General features: G+C 43.4%; 1 protein-coding gene across 1 annotated transcript in view; it reads left to right on the plus strand.

The window, feature by feature from the left end:
- The first annotated feature begins 389 nt into the window (after positions 1-389).
- tmem106a (transmembrane protein 106A) overlaps positions 390-18,740 on the plus strand; it is a 60,573-nt gene continuing 42,222 nt past the window's right edge. The window contains exon 1 of the mRNA XM_084322417.1: positions 390-528. The gene's annotated coding sequence lies outside the window, so the exon portion shown is untranslated. The remainder of the gene's footprint in view (positions 529-18,740) is intronic.

Below are 18,740 nucleotides of genomic sequence, written 5' to 3' on the forward strand. Positions count from 1 at the left end.
CTTGAAATTGTATTTGGTTGTACTTGCACAGGCACATTAGGGCTAGATCTGATTTATTTGTGGCTGGCTAACCACTTAAATCGAATTTCCCCTTCATGTTTAAACAGCCATGAAAATATCTGCCTTAACACAAGTATTCCTGTTTAAATTGAGTTGATGGGAAGGTCTATAGTCGATACATTAACCATAAGTTTCCCGATTTTCTGTTGGGATTTGTTCTGATAAATCTGAAAATAATAGCATGTCCAGTCTCCAAAAATTAACAATTGGAGGAAGAACGTCAATCATTGTTGCTTGCAATGCCACCCAGAGGCATGCGTGAACATCTCCTGCCAATTCGTCAACTACGAAAGAGAAAGAGGAAGTCATTTTTTGTTTTCTAACAGAAGAGACAGGCGGCAGCTGTTTGTCGGGGGGATTCAAGCGAGTCAGGTTAAAGTTGTTTTACAATTGTAGCCGAGCTATTAGTACATGTAATAGTTTTTATAAACCTTTTATTTGGTGATGAAACTGAAGCCAGGCTACAAGGTAAGTGCACACAGGCAAAAACATCACATGATCAAGTCTGTCACCCTGCTGCGAGCACATGCGTTTGTCACCTCTAGTACAAGAAGGAAGTTGGTTACATCTTATGATTTAGCCAAATACAGTCAGTAGCCTATTAATAGATTGATCAACTAGGCCTACACAAATATGTCGTTTCAAAGTAGCCTAATTAATGTTTGTTAATTATGTATAGTAGTTATTTGAAGGCTTGGAGACCTGAGTTACTGTATACGTATATCTAGATACATGTATTCCATATACAGACCAGGGGCGTTTTTAGGGTTAGAAAACATTGGGGGCTTCAGCCCAGGGGGGTGGAGGGGGGGGGTCACCCAAATTACCACACATATGAGCCAATTGGTTAAACACAGCCATCAGATGCACAAACACACCATTGCTTAATTGTAGATACACAATCAGGTTTAAAGGATAACTCAATTTTTTTTTTAAATTAGCTTATTTAACATCTTCCCTGGAGTTAGACAAGAAGATGCATACCTTTTTTGTCTCTGTGTGTGCATTTTAGCTTTGGGAATAGACGCTCCGTTAGCATAGCTTAGCTTCATCACTGGAAGTGGGGGAGGACAGTAGCCTTACAGTGCCTTACAGTGTATTGCAAGGTCTGACATTGACCAAACTTGATATGCATGACCTTGGTGGGCTCTAGGTCAACTCCTGAAAAGGGGGTCAATGTCAGACCTTGCAATCAAAAGTTAGGGGCGCACTGAAATTATGGCAAGGGTTATTAGCCCCCTAACTTTTGATTGCAAAGTCTGACATTGACCCCCTTTTCAGGAGTTGACCTAGAGCCCACCAAGGTCATGCATATCAAGTTTGGTCAATGTCAGACCTTGCAATACACTGTAAGGCACTGTAAGGCTACTGTCCTCCCTCACTTCCAGTGATGAAGCTAAGCTATGCTAACGGAGCGTCTATTCCCAAAGCTAAAATGCACGCACAGAGACAAAAAAGGTATGCATCTTCTTGTCTAACTCCAGGGAAGATGTTAAATAAGCTAATTTAAAAAAAAAAGTGGAGTCGTCCTTTAAGCACAGCAGTGTGTGTAACTGGTTCAAACAGAATTAAGTCATTATGTAACGTGTGTTTCATGGTAACAAAATTAGTGTATGGTTTTGACAAGTGTTTAATTTAGCAAAGGATCTGAGGTGTTCTGATAATTGTGTGTGTGGTTGTGCTAATTGTGTGTTTTGAAACACCGGGCCCCGTTTTCAAAATCATGCTTAGGCAATCGAAAAAAAACTATTGTGTGTTTCATTATATACATATGTTTCAGTCTTCTCATAAAAAAAAATCGATTTTTGGGTCTTTTCCTGTCTTTGGTCCGCTTTGCATTCACATCTCAAATGAACCGCAGCAGGGTTCACTTGCAAGAGTGAATGAGCTTTCACACCACCCCAAACCAACCGGACTATCCGAGGTTCTATTAAAGCTTATTATAGGACACTGGACATGGGTATGGATTGCTCCAGGTGCTGCTGCGTTAAAGTGCACATCTTCAATATCTGTACTATTTAAAAGCACAGTGCAGGACACACTCAAAGGTTATCGCACTTCAGAGATGGCAGTGGACATGTATGACAGGACAAAGGCCATATGTAATGGCCTTTGGATTGAGGAACATACTACCAGCCAAAGGAGGAAGCAGAAAAGGATGGACGAGTATGTAGTTGAGTCATCTTGTGGCACAAGCTCAGACCTCAGCTCAGGAGATCAGCTGAGACAGAGACTGTTCTATCCAGTCGTCGACAGAATGCTGCAAGAGCTTGAGAGCAGGTTCTCATGAGTTGGATAACAACTTATGAGAGGCATACAGGCATGTTATCCAGCCTCAGACCAGTTTCTCTCAGTGGAATTGCTGCAACCCCTCGCCAATTACAATATCCAACTATTGCCAGAGGAGATCACAGTTGCAAAGTGTTTCCTGGTCAGGACAGGCAGAGATGCAGTCCCTACTATCCAAAGTGTCTTTTCCTTCCTGGATGATAATAATAATAATAATAATAATAATAATAATAATAATAATAATAATAATAATAATAATAATAATAATAATAATAATAATAATAATAATAATAATGCATTTGATTTATAAGGCGCTTTTCAGGACACTAAAAAAAAGTCCACAAATCGGTGAATGAAAGAATTATAGGATCAAATGAAAACTACTTACTAAAAATGTTTAAAAGTACTAAAAACCAAAAAAAAATACCAAACACTAACAAACATTCAGCACAGACAATGGGGATGCTGACATAAAAAAAAAAAAAAAAAAAGTTAAAGTTTAAAAAAAAGAAAAAAAAATTTAACAATTTTTTTTTTTTTTTTTTTTTTTTTTTTTAGATCCGGGGCTAGGAGAAAAACATCCGGGGCTAAAGCCCCGGAAGCCCAGGGCTAATGACGCCACTGATACAGACCACTCAATGCAATTCCTTGGAGGGATTCACCCCCGCGGCATTCTAATGTGGGTGTTGCTCACCCAATAATTGATCTGCTGCGACTGGCAGTCAACTCTTGTCATATAGTATCAAATTCCTTTGGTCAAATATCTCCACTTGCACGGAATGTTTGTGTTCTCTTCTTCCACCATGACTGCCTCCTGTAACCATTGGTAACTACTTTTCAAAAGAAAATGCCTGTTTCTGTGCAGTGGAAGAGTATGTAAATCATGATCAATCATTACTGTTCCATTGCGACTTGTTTACAAACATTTTTGTTTATATGTTTCTCATATATCAACACATAGCAACTGCTGTTTTGCACGTATATCAACAGTTGTCTCTTCCAACATGGAAGAAAAATGGACATTCAAAACAAAACATTCCGTGAAAGGCCTCTTGTATGGAATACATGTAATGTATACTATCAGCCATTTTAGGGCTAGCCTATTCAAATCAAACCTATTATTTTACTTGCATATGAAGTAGCCCCCTGCCCATTATTACTATGACAATTTAATGTGCGTTGCTTTAGCTTATTTAACACTTTCAGCGCCAGCCATTACCAGTGGTGCAGTCGTAATATCAGAACTGCCTGGACGCGTCTATACTTCCCACAAGCAAGTTGTCCTTCCGCGTTGCTCTGATTGGCCACTGACCTAACGCCTAGTTTATCACTGGTTAAGCTTAGGCGCTCTTTCGCAGTTGGTTAAGGTTGGAGTTTGGAATCAGGGCTGGCGTTCTATCGCCATGCTCTAAGACAAACTCTAACCTTAGAGAAAGAGCGCGAGCGTGGCCAATCAGAGCAATGCGGAAGGACAACTTGCTTGTGGGAAGTATAGAGGCTGCCTGGACGCCACGATACATGTTCCCTTGCTTGCGCACAGAACAGATTATTATTATGCATAAATAGTAGGAAACATGTTTGTATAGGAAATTACTAGTTTTAGTTTAGTTTTTGTAAATATTGCCTTGAAATAGAGAAGCTGAAAAAGGTAGCAGGATGTAGCCTTCAATATATAAAGAAATTATATTGTCAACAGATATGGTTGAAAAACAAACAATGTTTTAAATGTAATTGTAGTTACAATTTCTTTAATTGAATAACTTAAACTAGAAAAGTAAATACAAACTAAATTAACAATGTAACTTGGGCGGTCAGGTGGCGTAGCGGAGATTGTGCTCGTCACCAATGCAAGAGGCTGCGGTCTCGACTCCCGGAGAGTCAGCATTGCCTTGGCTTGGGCTGATCGCTATACTAACTCGTTTGGCTGAGTTAGGGGGAGGGAAGCCGTGGGTGGGTCCTGGGAATTGGCATAACGACTAACAGTGGGATGGGAGAAAAATCGGAAAAAGGAGGGGAAAAAAGATAATAGAAAAAAAACAAAAAAACAATGTAACTTAGTTTACAGAAGGACAGTTTCCTTCTGAAGCACAACTTAATGTCATCTTTCCAGTCGGGACCACCAATTGGTACAGGGCTTGTATTTTGGTTTGGCTCTTCTCGTTCTTTGTTATGCTAGCGCCTAGCGCGCACTTCTGCTCACCGAACTGCTAGGACGGCGTGGTACCACCACTGCATCACTGGCCATTACCCTTATCCCTGTAGCTAATGCGCCAGCTTTCCATAGCCTATTTTCACTGTGCTTCACTATGTTTGGAGAGCTATATTCTATATTATAGCTATGGAGACAATACTATGGTCATTTGACAGTCACTTTCTCTCGTCAAACATGCAAAAAAAAGATAATTTGTTCATGTATATGTTCGTGCTGCACTATGTGAATTTGGCTAAAGTCGTTGGCGTTTCTCGCCTGGACACGCTACTATTTCCAAATAAAATTTATATAATAGGTATTATGTTTCATCATGAATGCATCAAAGGGGGGGGGCCCATTTTTTTATGCTCTGATCGTCATCAACGGCATTCGTTTTGAACACCACACACGCTGATCAGCTGGATCGATATGAAATCATTGTAGGATCAAGGTGGAATTGACGTGAGATAGTCCTTACCTTTGATCGGGGGTATTGCAAAAAGAATATTCCAATTGTCTGATCGCGATATCCAGTATTGGTATCGGGTCCCCGACATAATCCGGCACAACACATGCATCGTGAGCACACGGCTCTGATTATAGTCCGTGTTTGGTGTCCGGAAGCGTCGCGTTGAGTGCTTTTGTTTTGACAGCTGGGCACATGCGCAGTCGGCACACATAACCACGTCCGTGCGGACAAGAGCGCTGATGAAAACTATGCAAATTACGCCACGCGCATCTGCGGATGCGGATTGCGGAGGGAACTATATTCCGGCCTTTAGACTTGCCTGAACCAAAATTCTCCACCGGAGGACATTAGATGTGACACACGGTCTGGAACAGGGTTTCAAAGGGTGGGCGATACTGCCACCTAGCAGGATCTGGCTGGTACTGCACTTTTGGCGTCTCAGTATGGCTTTCAGCGGTAACATATAGGTCCGTGAGTGTAATATTGATATTAAAAGAAAAGAAAAGAAAAAACGATCTAAAAACGTAATATTGGCGAGTTGGCGAGCAAACACGTAATATTACGTGATTGGCCGTGAATGAGTTAACACATTGGGTGCCACGCCCTTTTCGGGCCCCATCTATTCACTGCCACGCTTTAAAAGCTAGGAGTCTGTCACCTTGTTTGTAGAGCTATAACTATATTCTATATTATAGCTATGGATACAATACTATGGTCATTTGACAGTGACTTTCTTCCGGTCAAGATGCAAAAAAGAGATAATTTTTCCATGCATACATTCGTGCGTTATACCGTGGTGAATATAAGTATGTTTTTAGATCAGTCTGGGGTAATTAGGAAATTAGGCCACTTTACTCGCCAAATGCGAGTATTTTTTACGTTTGGCGAGTGATTCATGAAGACCACTCGCAGTCTGGCGAGTTGACAGTGCCACGAGAGCACTGCACAAGACCCGCGGACATATATAATGTTTAATAAAAGTTCCCGCAGTACTGGCCAACCCGCGGACATATATAATGTTTAATAAAAGTTCCCGCAGTACTGGCCAACCCGCGGACATATATAATGTTTAATAAAAGTTCCTGCAGTACTGGCCAACCCGTGGAAATATAGAATGTTGAATAAAAGTCCTGCGGTGCTAGCCTAACAAAATTAATAGTTTGTTTCAGGTTGCCGACCGACCCTGCCGATTTAGGTGCGACCCAATATATTTTATGAGTTTTTAAAAAAAATTATATAAAAAAAAAAAAAAAAAAATCCGATTTTTTTTTTTTTTTTTTTAGAATAAAGTTTCATAGAAATCTTAGTCAAACATTTAGTATTATGGATATTAAACATGCTGGCAGAGTACATGCATCCATGTTGTTGTGAACATTTTAATTAAATAAAGAAATTCCCTATCCATAGTCGCCGTGGGAAAGAATAAAATAAAAAAATAAAATAAAATAAATTCCCTACCTACCCATGGCCAAACTGACAACCAACCTGAAACCAACTATTAATTTTGTTAGGCCTTAGTCAAGGAAGCACTCGCAAACAGATAACGTTAAACACAGCAGAAGATGGAAAAAAGACAGACTGACCAACCCTAGTACAACCCTCGAGTCTAAGGCAAGGGCACATATAAATCACAGAGGTGTATGTTAGTCTATTGGAACTGTACAGTAGTTAGCTTCTAGTTAGCGTTTTAGCTATAGAGCTGCTTGCTAGCTGTTACGACCCTGGCTCATGGGCACGCAACCTATGTGCAAACCAACACCAAAACCCCGTGCTCTAACTCAAAGTGCTACTATATCAAGGAACTATTAATGTAAATGTAAACGAATGTACTAATGTAAACCCAACGGACAAGGACTGGAAGAACCTGACAGCTCTTCCTCTAAGCACAGACACTGCATGTGTGTTACTAGGGCTGGCTTTAAAGCTCCCAGCAGGTAACCAATCAGCACTAATTGGCTAATTGGCAGCCCTCACCTGCATGCCCCGTGACACAGGAGTGATCAGGCCTGCCTGCACAGTGACACAGGAGTGATCAGGCTCCTGGTACATAACACTAGCTAACGTTAGCCCCGTGTGCTCAAAGCAGCCAGCCCTATGTTAGCTAGGTGTATCTGTTATGACTATAATGTTTCCAAAAACGCACCGGACTACGGTTAGACATTTTATTTCATGCTCAAAAGCCCCTGGCTTGCACATCGCAGTCACGAACCAGTGCACAACAGCACACCAACCCAACTGATGTTACCACAACACTTGACGGTACTTCACAGCACTGTCGTAAGGCCACGTGCCGTCTTAAAGGCACAGTGAACACTCGGATGCATACACAACATTGACGCCGCTTGACAACCGAGGTTCAAAGTTAACTTGATTGATTGATTGAAAACTTTATTAACAGATTGCAGAATGGGTACAATACAGTACGGCTCAATACACACAATTGTTAAGGGGATGCAGACCAGAGAAAGACTTTCGTCTTGTTTACATCAGGGTCCCCCATTTTCAATTCATCATAACATATGCCATACACGACATACAGATAGACAGTACTGCTACATCTATACATTTCACATCTATCTATACACTTCACAACATACTCAGTTTTTTTTTCTTTCACTGCCCAACCCAGTCCAACCCAGCATCTTTCACTGCCCAGTTCAGCCCAACCCAGTCCAGAATAGATCCATCTTTCATGTTAATATGTTTTATGCTAATATTGTGAAGAGTAGAGACACTGTTATTAATGTTTTATGCTAATAAATATTTTAAAGAGTAGAGACACGGTGTGATGAAAATCAATTTAGACGAAGACATACAAAGAAGTAATTATCACAATTAGCGATTTTTTTTGGCTAGTAAAAAATCTGTTTGGCTGGTAAAAAAAATCAGATACTCGCCAGTTGGCTGGTAAGCCAAAAAGTTAGTTTCCTCCCCTGGCTGAGGAATAGCCTTATGCGTGTATTATACTATAATAGGGCTGTCTTAAATACTTCGAAATAGGGGTGGACGGTATAAACCAGGGCTATTCAACTGACCGGATTCTGATTCTGACCGGCCCGCCAAAGATTACATGATAATAAATTTTTTTTTTTTTTTTTTTTTTTTTTTTTACTTTTTTCTTTTCATGTCAACGTTAACACGCACAATTGAGCCAAAAGTCACTCAATTAATGACAGATTTCATTGATAAATTGAGGGAAAACTTTGCAAGTCGATTTGATGAATTTGACATGTCCAGAGAATTGATGCATTTTGTGAGCAACCCATTTGCCAATGTAGCTGCTATTTCCACAAAAGGACAAGAGTTCCTTGCATCACTTCACATTGATGAAGGTCTCCTGCAACTTGAAATAATTGACATGCAAGCATCATCTGCTCTGAAGCAGGCACTTGAGAATGAATCCACCACAACATTTTGGATAAAGTGTATTCCTGTCAAGACATTCCCCAAAATAAAAACGCTGGCAATATCTGTGCTAACAATGTTTGGCTCAACATACACCTGTGAATCCAGTTTCTCTCACATGAATGCCATTAAAACAAGCAACGTGCCTCCTTGACAAATGAGCATTTGCATCACTGTTTGCGGGTAGCCCTCACTTCCTATGAACCCTCTTTCTCTGCCATTGCCCAGTCAAAGAAGTGCAATCGCTCTCATTAGATGTGTGTATGTAGGCTAGGCCTGTCTGCCCCCCACCCCCCTGATGTTTGAGAGTTAAGAGTGGACAATAAGTGCTAATAAGATGCTGTGATTTGCTGTTGTTGCACAGACATGAAGCACTTTTTCATAAGCTCAGCTGCACTATAAATGTGTTTTTTTGTTCAAGTGTTGACTTGCTTGTTTTTTATTTTATTTTTATATTGAAATGTTGAAGAGGAGATGTTGCAGTTGTTGCACAGTCATAAATGAAGCACTTTCTGCAGGAGATGTTGCAGATGTGGCACATAAATGAAGCACTTTTTTTGAAAAGTATACTACTTTTGCAATGTAGTTAAATAAAAGTTGTGAAAATGTGGTTGCGTGTTGTGTCAAGTGTACATATATTCATAGCACGGTGTAAGATTCTGATCAAACTGGCCAGTATCACGTCTTCGTCTGTTTGGCCCTCCATCCAATTCCTCTGCGTTGTGTACTTTTAATGGTCCTGACGTCTCCGATACTGGTAGTAGGGGTGGACGGTATGGTCTAAAATTTATATCACGGTATAATTTGAAGCATAGACGGTAACGGTATATATCACGGTATCATCGTTTTTGATTAAAATTTTTTTTTAATTTTATATATATATATATATTTTTTTTTATATAAAATATATATATTATATAATTAGACTTGTACTTGTATTATCTGCGAGACATCGCCACCACGCAACAAGCTCCACTGTCTGTGTGTACATTAGTAGCCTCTAGCTACGGCCAGGATTCTCCGGAGCTGCAGCTGGACCTATACTCGAGTAGCCTCGAGCTACGGCCAGGATTCACCGGCGCTGCAGCTGGGCCCTAGTATTGGTATAACGTTAAATCACATTCACAAGCCCTCAGCTCGAATACGCATCGAATCAGTGTTATAAGACATTGATATCAGGAGCTATCTGTAGCTACTGCTAGCCGGATATATAACGTTAATACAACGCCTCAGTGAATTATTTAGTTCAATGGGACATTTCGTTTTGAACGGTGAACTAACTTGTGTTAACGTGAGCTAACGGCTAACGGAGCTATCATACACGTCTACTCTCTACTAGACTTGATGGAGCGTTTGTTGATGTCAGGAGCTATCGGTAGCTGGCCGACTAGATACCGTTCGGTTAGACAATGCCTCATCATGTATTAAACTAAAAGTGAATAGTTGACTGGGTCATTTTGTAACGGTAGCTAAGCTAACGTTAGCTCAGGGAGACGTCCCGTCCCACTACTACTAGTAGACCCGTGTTTACATGCGTGCGGGAGGGGCTGGCACGCCCACTGCGCGAAGCCTCCTAAATAACCTTTTCCAGTTCGCACATATCTATTATCTATGACTAATTCTATCTATTTTTAGGGGCAAATGCGAGTGAAATAGTCGCGCTGTGGTTACATGACGTCATTGCTATTTTAGAGCTGCACTACCGGTTACACGGTATAGGCAAAATCCATACCGTAGAGCAAATTCATACCGTTTATACCGTATACCGTTTATACCGTCCACCCCTAACTGGTAGATAAGATCCTTATCTCCCCCGTTAGTGCAATCCATAAACCATAATACTTCCCCACCTCCGTAAGAATTCGACACTTCGACACCGTGAAATACCTTATGAGGAGAAGCGTTGTTTTATTGCTATAAACAGAAACCTCAGCTCAGATGTTAACAGATGTTATTGTCCTTGAAGAGTCTATTCTAATGATCTCTCAGTGTGTTCTCATATTATTACAGCTGGCATTCTCTCTGTCGAACTAGAAATGTTTACGTTTACGGATTCACTATCTGTTCGTTTTTATTTGGCTTAAAAGATCAAAACAACCGTGTGCACAGTGAACTCACATTTTTGATCGGAGCGATGTTTCCCCTACAGCGCTGGTTTGCCTTCTGACCGCTCGACTCGCCGCTCTCTCCCAGGGCTGGCCGGCCTTGCTTCGATCATGATTCTCCCACACATTGATGACTGTTGTCCACTGTCGCCCCATTATTGAAAAAGTCTTTATCCGTTGTTCTTATCTCTTGCAAATCCGGCTGTCATCAACCGTTGTTTTAATCTCTTGCAAATCCGGGTCACGGCACCAACTGTAAGATTCTGATCAAACTGGCCAGTATCACGTCTTCGTCTGTTTGGCCCTCCATCCAATTCCTCTGCGTTGTGTACTTTTAATGGTCCTGACGTCTCCGATACTGGTAGATAAGATCCTTATCTCCCCCCCGTTAGTGCAATCCATAAACCATAATAATTCTCCACTTGCGTAAGAATTCGACACTCCGACACCGTGAAATACCTTATGAGGAGAAGCGTTGTTTTATTGCTATAAACAGAACCTCTCATAATCAGATGTTATCAGATGTTATCAAATTGTATCGTCCTTGAAGAGTCCATTCTAATGATCTCTCGGTGTGTTCAGATTGTCCTTTTGTTATTCAGTCCAATAGTGGTCAGGCCTAGTCGTTAGCCTGAACCCTCCTCGTGTTAGCCGAAGCTAATGATGTCGTGGCATTCTTCCTTAACCCCCCCCCCCCCCTCCCCTCTCGTGATAAGAGGAGAGAGAGACCTCTGTGTGATCTCAGTCCTACTCGCTCTTGGTCAGATCCTAGTCTGAGTCAGATTCTAGTCTGCCTTACACCCGGAAACACCGTCCGACTTATAGATGTTCGTCGTCGCAACGACGGCCCCGCCTTCTGGTTGTCATGCGACGTGTTGTCATGACAACTGCATAACCTTTAACACTAATAAACTCACGTTTCATTAAGATGAACCTCTCTCCCTCCTGTCCTGGGAGACAGTACACTCTAATCTCAGATGTTCTTCTAAGGAATTCATAACAAAACCCTCGCTGACGCGGCCTGTGCCTGTGAAACCACTGGTTCCACCACCGTTCTATCACCGTCTCCTGCTTCCATGCACATTTCGATCTACCATTTTAGCTGTGGTCATCTCTCCCCAATCTATACATCACATACATTGAAAAAGCACCGTTTTCTCTCAACGGGGAGGCGCCGTGGCAGTCCGGCCCCTGGCCCCTTGGGTTTCTGACAATGTGGCCCCCTGAACAATTTAGTTGAATAGCCCTGGTATAAACGGTATACGGTATAAACGGTATGAATTTGCGCTACGGTATGGATTTTGACTACCTTCATACCTTGTGACTGGTAGACTAGAGCAGCTAGTCACAGCAGTAGCAATGACGTTAACGTTACTTGACGATTCACTCAACGTTTGCAGTGGTCGTTGCATAGTGTTTAATTGTACTGGAGTTTTTCTCCACTTGCTTATGGACCTTGCCATATAGTTTGGGCATTTAAATTTGGCTAAGGAGGCTGAGCGGAGACTTGCTTTAGTGCAGCAACGGGCTAACATTAGCCGCTAAGCTAACGTTCTAACGTGACTCCGCAGCACCAGTTTTACCCCTTCAGAAGCATTTATATAGACAGTTTAAGATAAATTAATATACTGTGATATATACTGTACCTAGGGCTGGGCGATAAAACGATAACGATAACTATCGCGATAAATTATTTCCTCGAAATAAACATGAAACGTGGTCGCAAAGTTTCGATATATCGATTTTCCAAGCTTGGCTCCGTTCAGCCTCGGCTCAGCTCACTCACTAACAACAACCAACGTTACGTGATGACGTGTTTACGCACAACAGCTAACAACCAATCAGTGAAGGAGATGGCCGAGAGCGAAATATACCCGGAAGGAGGTAGGACTCACTCAACAACAAGGCTTGCTAGGCTAATTAGCTTGCACGGCGATGTTTTATATATTTACGTGCCGAGTATGTGTGTGACGTGAATTCTGAGGCCACGTTTATAGTAGTGGGGATATACAGTGGACGTCGTTTCAATATATTGTGGCGGAAGAGAGTATTTTAGTGTAATATTTAGCACATTGTCATGGAATACACCGCTTAGATACTACAGGCTTGCTAGGCTAATTAGCTTGCACGGCGATGTTTTATATATTTACGTGCCGAGTATGTGTGTGTTTTGAATTCTGAGGCCACGTTTATAGTAGTGTGGGGTATACAGTTCGTTTCAATATATTGTGGCGGAAGAGAGTATTTTAGTGTCATATTTATTGTCATGAGATACTCCGCTTGTCGGCTAACTACTAACGTGTAACGTGCGCGGACTGATGACGACATCAACTCGACTTGAGACATTCGCAGCAGCATAAGAAGTTAATTAAACTTGACGGACATTATATCGACGATAATTATCGATATCGAATTATATGAAAATAATTTTATAATTTTATCGCGATAACGTTTTTGGTCATATCGCCCAGCCCTAACTGTACCGTTACCGCCTATGCTTCAAATTATACCGTGATATAAATTTTAGACCATACCGTCCAGCCCTACTTCGAAGCTTCGAAGCTTTGTTCGATGGGCATGGGATTAGAATATGAAAATAAAATTCGATTATTAAAAAAAAAAAAATATTTTTTTTTTTTATTTTTTTTTTGCTAAATCAACTCTGCCTCTCTTTGTTAACTACAACAATCAATGCTGTTTGTTATTTAAGATGAGGTCGGACTCGGCACTGAGAGATTTGTGTTCATTGTGCTGCTTTTATAAAGCTTCAAATGACGGCTTACAATATTTCATGAAAGCAAAGTGTTTAGTTTGTCTAAGATTTAAAAAGGTTTTACCTTTACAGCACTGACAAAGTTGAACAAAGTGCTGTACAAGTCCCACAACTAGGGCTGCAACCATTAGTCGACATAATCGACGACGTCGATTGTTACAAAGGGTCAGATTAAACCGAATATATATATTTATTGCTTGAGATCCCATGTATACTATTTGTATATCGTTTGATATCCCTTGTATATTCTTTGTACATATACACGGAATATCCCAGTTTACCTGGTACAGGACAGACCATAATATTCGTTCTCCTATTGGAAGCGATCCCCTAGGCGCCACGGCCATACCCCCAACGTCTAGTTCAAAGTCACCGCTAAGACATGCCTGAACATGCCCGGTTTTGCGCAGTAATACGAGACAGAAATAAGGTTGGCACTAGATTATTCACCGTACGTATAAATACGTCGCAGGTGGATACAGCAGTAGTCTTGTCTTATCCTAAAACGTTCGTTCAACGTATCGTTCGTTCCTTACTAGTAAAGCCTTCACAACGACCAAGTGAAGTGAGCAACCTTGCGTCTAAATAGAGCACTTATAACCGCGTGCGAATAGGATAGTAAAAGTGTCAGAGCTTAGTGAAATAACGTCAAGTTCGACCTAGTTAATGTGAAGTACCGTGCACAGGAGAATCTACACCGGTGAATGCAGAGCCTTTTCCAGCTGGATTATATTGATTTTGGTACCGTGGTTGCTGGAGCAGAGAACCGTCTACCCGCTGCTGTGTGGGATTTACCCGTGAGGAGCATCACTCGAGCCCGTCTCTAGGAGAGGCTGGCTGGCTTTCACCTATGCTGTCGCGCATACTTGGATTATAGCTGCTGCTTTCGTCTGCCGATCAAGGGAGTAATGTACCGCCTCCCGTAGCTGGAGCTTATTGATTCCCCGTTGATCCAGACTTTTGCATTCGAACATTCCTCCCCCCTGCTGGCTTACAACCGGAGGGAAGCCCCTTAGTATCTCCAGCTGACCTACTAGTGTACCATATATAATTCTTATGCTACGGGTGGTATTAATTATCCCCTGCGTAATATGCTCATGGACTTACGCTCTTGACCTATTCATGCACATTCTTCGCCTTACAAGCGCAACTCTCAATCTTAATAAATAATGTAAGATAATCTTGGTGCTCTTCTAATAAATATTATTATAAACAGTATTTCTTGTGAAGCCGTGTTATTGTGGGGGTGTTCATCACATATACCTGTGTACTGTATGGCCAGTAGTAATGTACATAACGCAGTAGTGGTTTAATGATACCATACTTATTCAATACAGTCAGGGAATTGTAACCCTCAGTTACAATTGGTCCTTCGAGCCGGATGGTAATTAGCGTAATATTAATATAATATTAATATTGACATGGCCAGCGGTGAACACTCCACAAACGGCTCTCCTAAGCTAGAACGCCCGACGCGCAGACGGCAGCCACCTTCTTACCTAGAGGACTACGCCGCCAGTCTACTACCTAGCTTTATACAGACGTTAAAGGCGGATCAAATAAGTAAAGCGGATAGCCAAAGTATGTCAAACCCTACCGACCAGGCGACCCTGCCAGTAGAGACCCTAGTGGGTTCTAACGTAACTGACCAAGCTCACGGGGGGGACCAGGAGGGACATGACATGACTTTACCCCCCGACAACGCCAAAGGGGCCGTCCCCGGAGAGCTCCAGGATAAAGAAAGCGCTCCAGGGACGGAACCCGACCCACTACCAGAAGAGACGCACACCCAGGAGATGGACCTCCTCGGAGCGCGACAGGAGAACGGATCTCCAACGAGCACTGCCAGAAGCCGATCACCTCCGCCGGTGTCCAAGTACCAGCCCACGGCGACACGTACGGGGAGACTCGCCCAGGAGGCCTCTCCCCCAACGCTCACCGATGTGCCAGCCATCCATGGCATCGTACCTTGGCACACCGACGTTCCCGGACTTCACACACGAGAACAGAGCACAGTACACAGAGCTACGAATGTGCTTAGAGACAATGATGTCCGACGTCCCCGATGAGACGTACAAATATGCTATCCTCCTCAAGCACCTGAAGGTGCCCAGAGCGCACAATATAGCGCTGGCATATTCCAACTCAAGTACCCCATACACCGCGGCTCTAGTAGCCCTCGACCAATGTTATGGACGCATATGGGACTACGTGATACAAGAGATAAGAGACATCGACCGTCTCCCCCCAGCCAGAGACAACAGAGCATTAGATGACCTCTCTATCAAGGTACAGTCCCTGGTAGGGATGCTGGGGTCCCAAAAGGAAAAAGGGATATACGAACTGTACGCTAACTCTAATGTAGAAAGGATATTAGAGAAGCTCCCTCCCGCCCGACAAGAGCGTTTTCGGCGGCAGAGAGACCACCGTGACCCCAACGGCCCAGAGGCATCCCTCCTAGACTTATCTGATTTCCTCGCCAGGGAGGTCAGCAGCCTACGACTGGACACGTTCGTATGGAGTGGACCAAGCCCAAGACCAGGACCTCGGGGATCAAATGATAACCGCCGGTCGGTGACCGTTATGCACCAAGCCGAATCAGTACCGCAGCACAAGAACCACAACACCCCCTCGACGAAAGAGGAGTGGAGTTCAAGTTCAAGTTCAAGTTCTTTAATAGTTGTCATACAGAAGTACAGAATACTTTCATACAAAATGCTTCTTTCTGTTACGCTCCAGAGACTGTGCTAGACAAGATAGTATCAAATAACATAATAACATAATATAGCATGAATTTAGAAGAAGAAAAATGAGGTCACAGTGTTCGGTATAGACATATGTACAATGTTCTGAGTTACCATATAATATACAATACACAATACTATGCAGTGTACTAATGTACAGTACTATCTAGTGCAAAGCAGAAATGGGATGAGGTACAATTTTAGGTACAATTTACAGTAAGGTGTACGAGTTGTAGTGCAATCCTTCATCCATAAATATAAAGTGTGGGGAGTGGGTGCTACAGTGTGTTTGTTTAAAGTGGGTGTGTGCTATAAAGTGTGTGGAGTGGGTGCTACAGTGTGTTTGTTTAAAGTGAGTGTGTGCGTGTGGATGTGTGTGCTATGTGCGTTTGGTGGTTGTTGTTGTGTAGTGTTCATTCATTGTTCGTTTAGCAGCCTGATGGCCTGGGGATAGAAGCTTCTTCTGAGTCTTTCTGTGCTCGCCTTGAGACTCCGGTATCGCTTGCCTGACCGCAGCAGTTCAAAGAGGCAGTTGTTCGGGTGACTGGAGTCTTTAATGATTCTCTTAGCCTTGCCCTTGCAACGCTTGTAGTAAATGTTCTGGAGGGTGGGGAGCCCCCCTCCAATTGTGCGTTCGGCTGAACGTGTCACTCTTTGTAGTCTGCTTCGGTCTTGTGCAGTGCTATTCCCAAACCAGGAGGTGATGTTGCCGGTCAAGATGCTCTCTATTGTACATGAGTAGAAGTTCTTAAGGATCTTCTGGCTGACTTGGAACTTCCTTAGGCGCCTGAGGAAGTAGAGGCGTTGTCGTGCCTTCTTCACAACACTGTCAATGTGTGTGGTCCATGTCAAGTCCTCGGATATGTAGGCTCCGAGGTACTTAAAGCTGTTGACTCTCTCAACCGGTGCCCCGTCGATGCTGAGGGGGCTGTAGTCCTTGACCCCCGACCTCCTGAAGTCCACAATCATCTCCTTTGTTTTGCTGACGTTCAGGGAGAGGCTGTTTTCCTGGCACCATCCCGCCAGGACCTTGACCTCTTCCAGGTAGGCCCTCTCGTCGTTGGCAGAGATCAGGCCCACCACCACTGTGTCGTCAGCAAATTTGATGATTGTATTGCTACTCCGCTGGGCCACACAGTCGTGTGTGTACAGGGAGTAGAGGAGGGGACTCAGAACACAGCCCTGGGGGGCCCCTATGTTGAGGGTGATGGATGAGGAGGTGCAGTTGCCTGCTCTCACCACCTGGGGTCTGCCAGTCAGGAAGTCCAAGACCCACTGGCAGAGGTCATAGCCCAAGCCCAGGTCCCTGAGCTTGGCTATGAGTATGGAGGGGACTATGGTATTGAATGCCGAGCTGTAGTCGATGAATAGCATTCTCACATAGTTCCCCTGCCTCTTGTCCAGGTGTGATGCTGCTGTGTGCAGCACATGGGATATGGCGTCCTCCGTGGACCTGTTGGGGCGGTATGCAAATTGCAGGGGGTCCATGTTGATGGGGAGGGAGGAGCAGATGTAGCCCTTTACTAGCTTCTCAAAGCACTTCATGGCTATGGAGGTGAGAGCTACAGGGCGGTAGTCGTTGAGGCAAGCAGGCTTGGATTTTTTGGGTACAGGGATAATAGTGGACTTCTTCAGGCAGGTGGGGATGACAGCCTGTTCTAAGGACAGGTTAAATATGTCAGTGAATACTGGGGCCAGTTGGTCGGCACAGACTTTTAGGACGCGGCCGGGGATGCCGTCCGGACCTGCTGCCTTCCTGATATTCACTTTTTTAAAGGTCCGCCTCACCTCATGCTCTGTTACCCTGAACACTGCGCCTCCATCAGCAGCCGACCCCCCCCCCCCCCATTGCCGAGGCTTGTGAGCTGGTGTTGTTATTACCAGCATCAAACCTCGCATAGAAGGTATTGAGGTCATTTGCTAAGGAGATGTCACTGTTCAGTTTGAGGGAGGCGCCTTTGTAGTCTGTCATCGTTTTGAGCCCCTGCCACATAGCTCTAGAGTCAGCTTGTTCAAACTGGAGTTCAATTTTATCCCTGTAGCGTCGTTTGGCCTCTGACACTGTCCTCCTTACGTTGTATCGCGCCACCTTGTGGTCATTCATGTTGCCTGCCACTAGGCCGTCGTTGTATGCTTTGGTGCGCTCTCTCAGAGCTTCACGGACGGATTTGTCTACCCAGGGTTTTTGATTTGGGTAAACTTTCATTTTGGTAGTGGGGATTGTTTCTTTCACCCTAGTACAAACATAGTCCAGCACTGTCTCCGTGTAGACATTAATGTTATCTGTGTCGCGGAACACTTTCCAGTCTGTGTAGTGAAACACTGACCGGATCGTCTCCTCTGACGTCAGATCCCATTTCTGCACCTCTCGCGAGACTACGGGAGTACTTTTAATTCTCTGTTTGTACTTTGGTGAAAGAAAGATGGACGCGTGATCTGACTTACCAAAGCCACTATCAGAATGAGCCTTGTAGCCACCTTTAAATTGCGTGTAACAGTGATCTAGGATGTTACCGCCTCTGGTGTTGCAAGTCACATGCTGATAGAAGTCAGGCAATACCTTTCTCAGATTGGCGCTATTGAAATCTCCCAGCACTAAAATGGCGGCGTTAACATTCGCCACTTGGATTCTATTTACCTCGTCGTGTAGTCTGGAGAGCGCAACCTTGTTGCTGGCTTGCGGTGGAATATACACTCCGACCAG

The sequence above is a fragment of the Notolepis coatsorum genome, assembly GCF_963971535.1.
Source record: "Notolepis coatsorum genome assembly, chromosome: 10".
NCBI lineage: Eukaryota > Metazoa > Chordata > Actinopteri > Aulopiformes > Paralepididae > Notolepis > Notolepis coatsorum.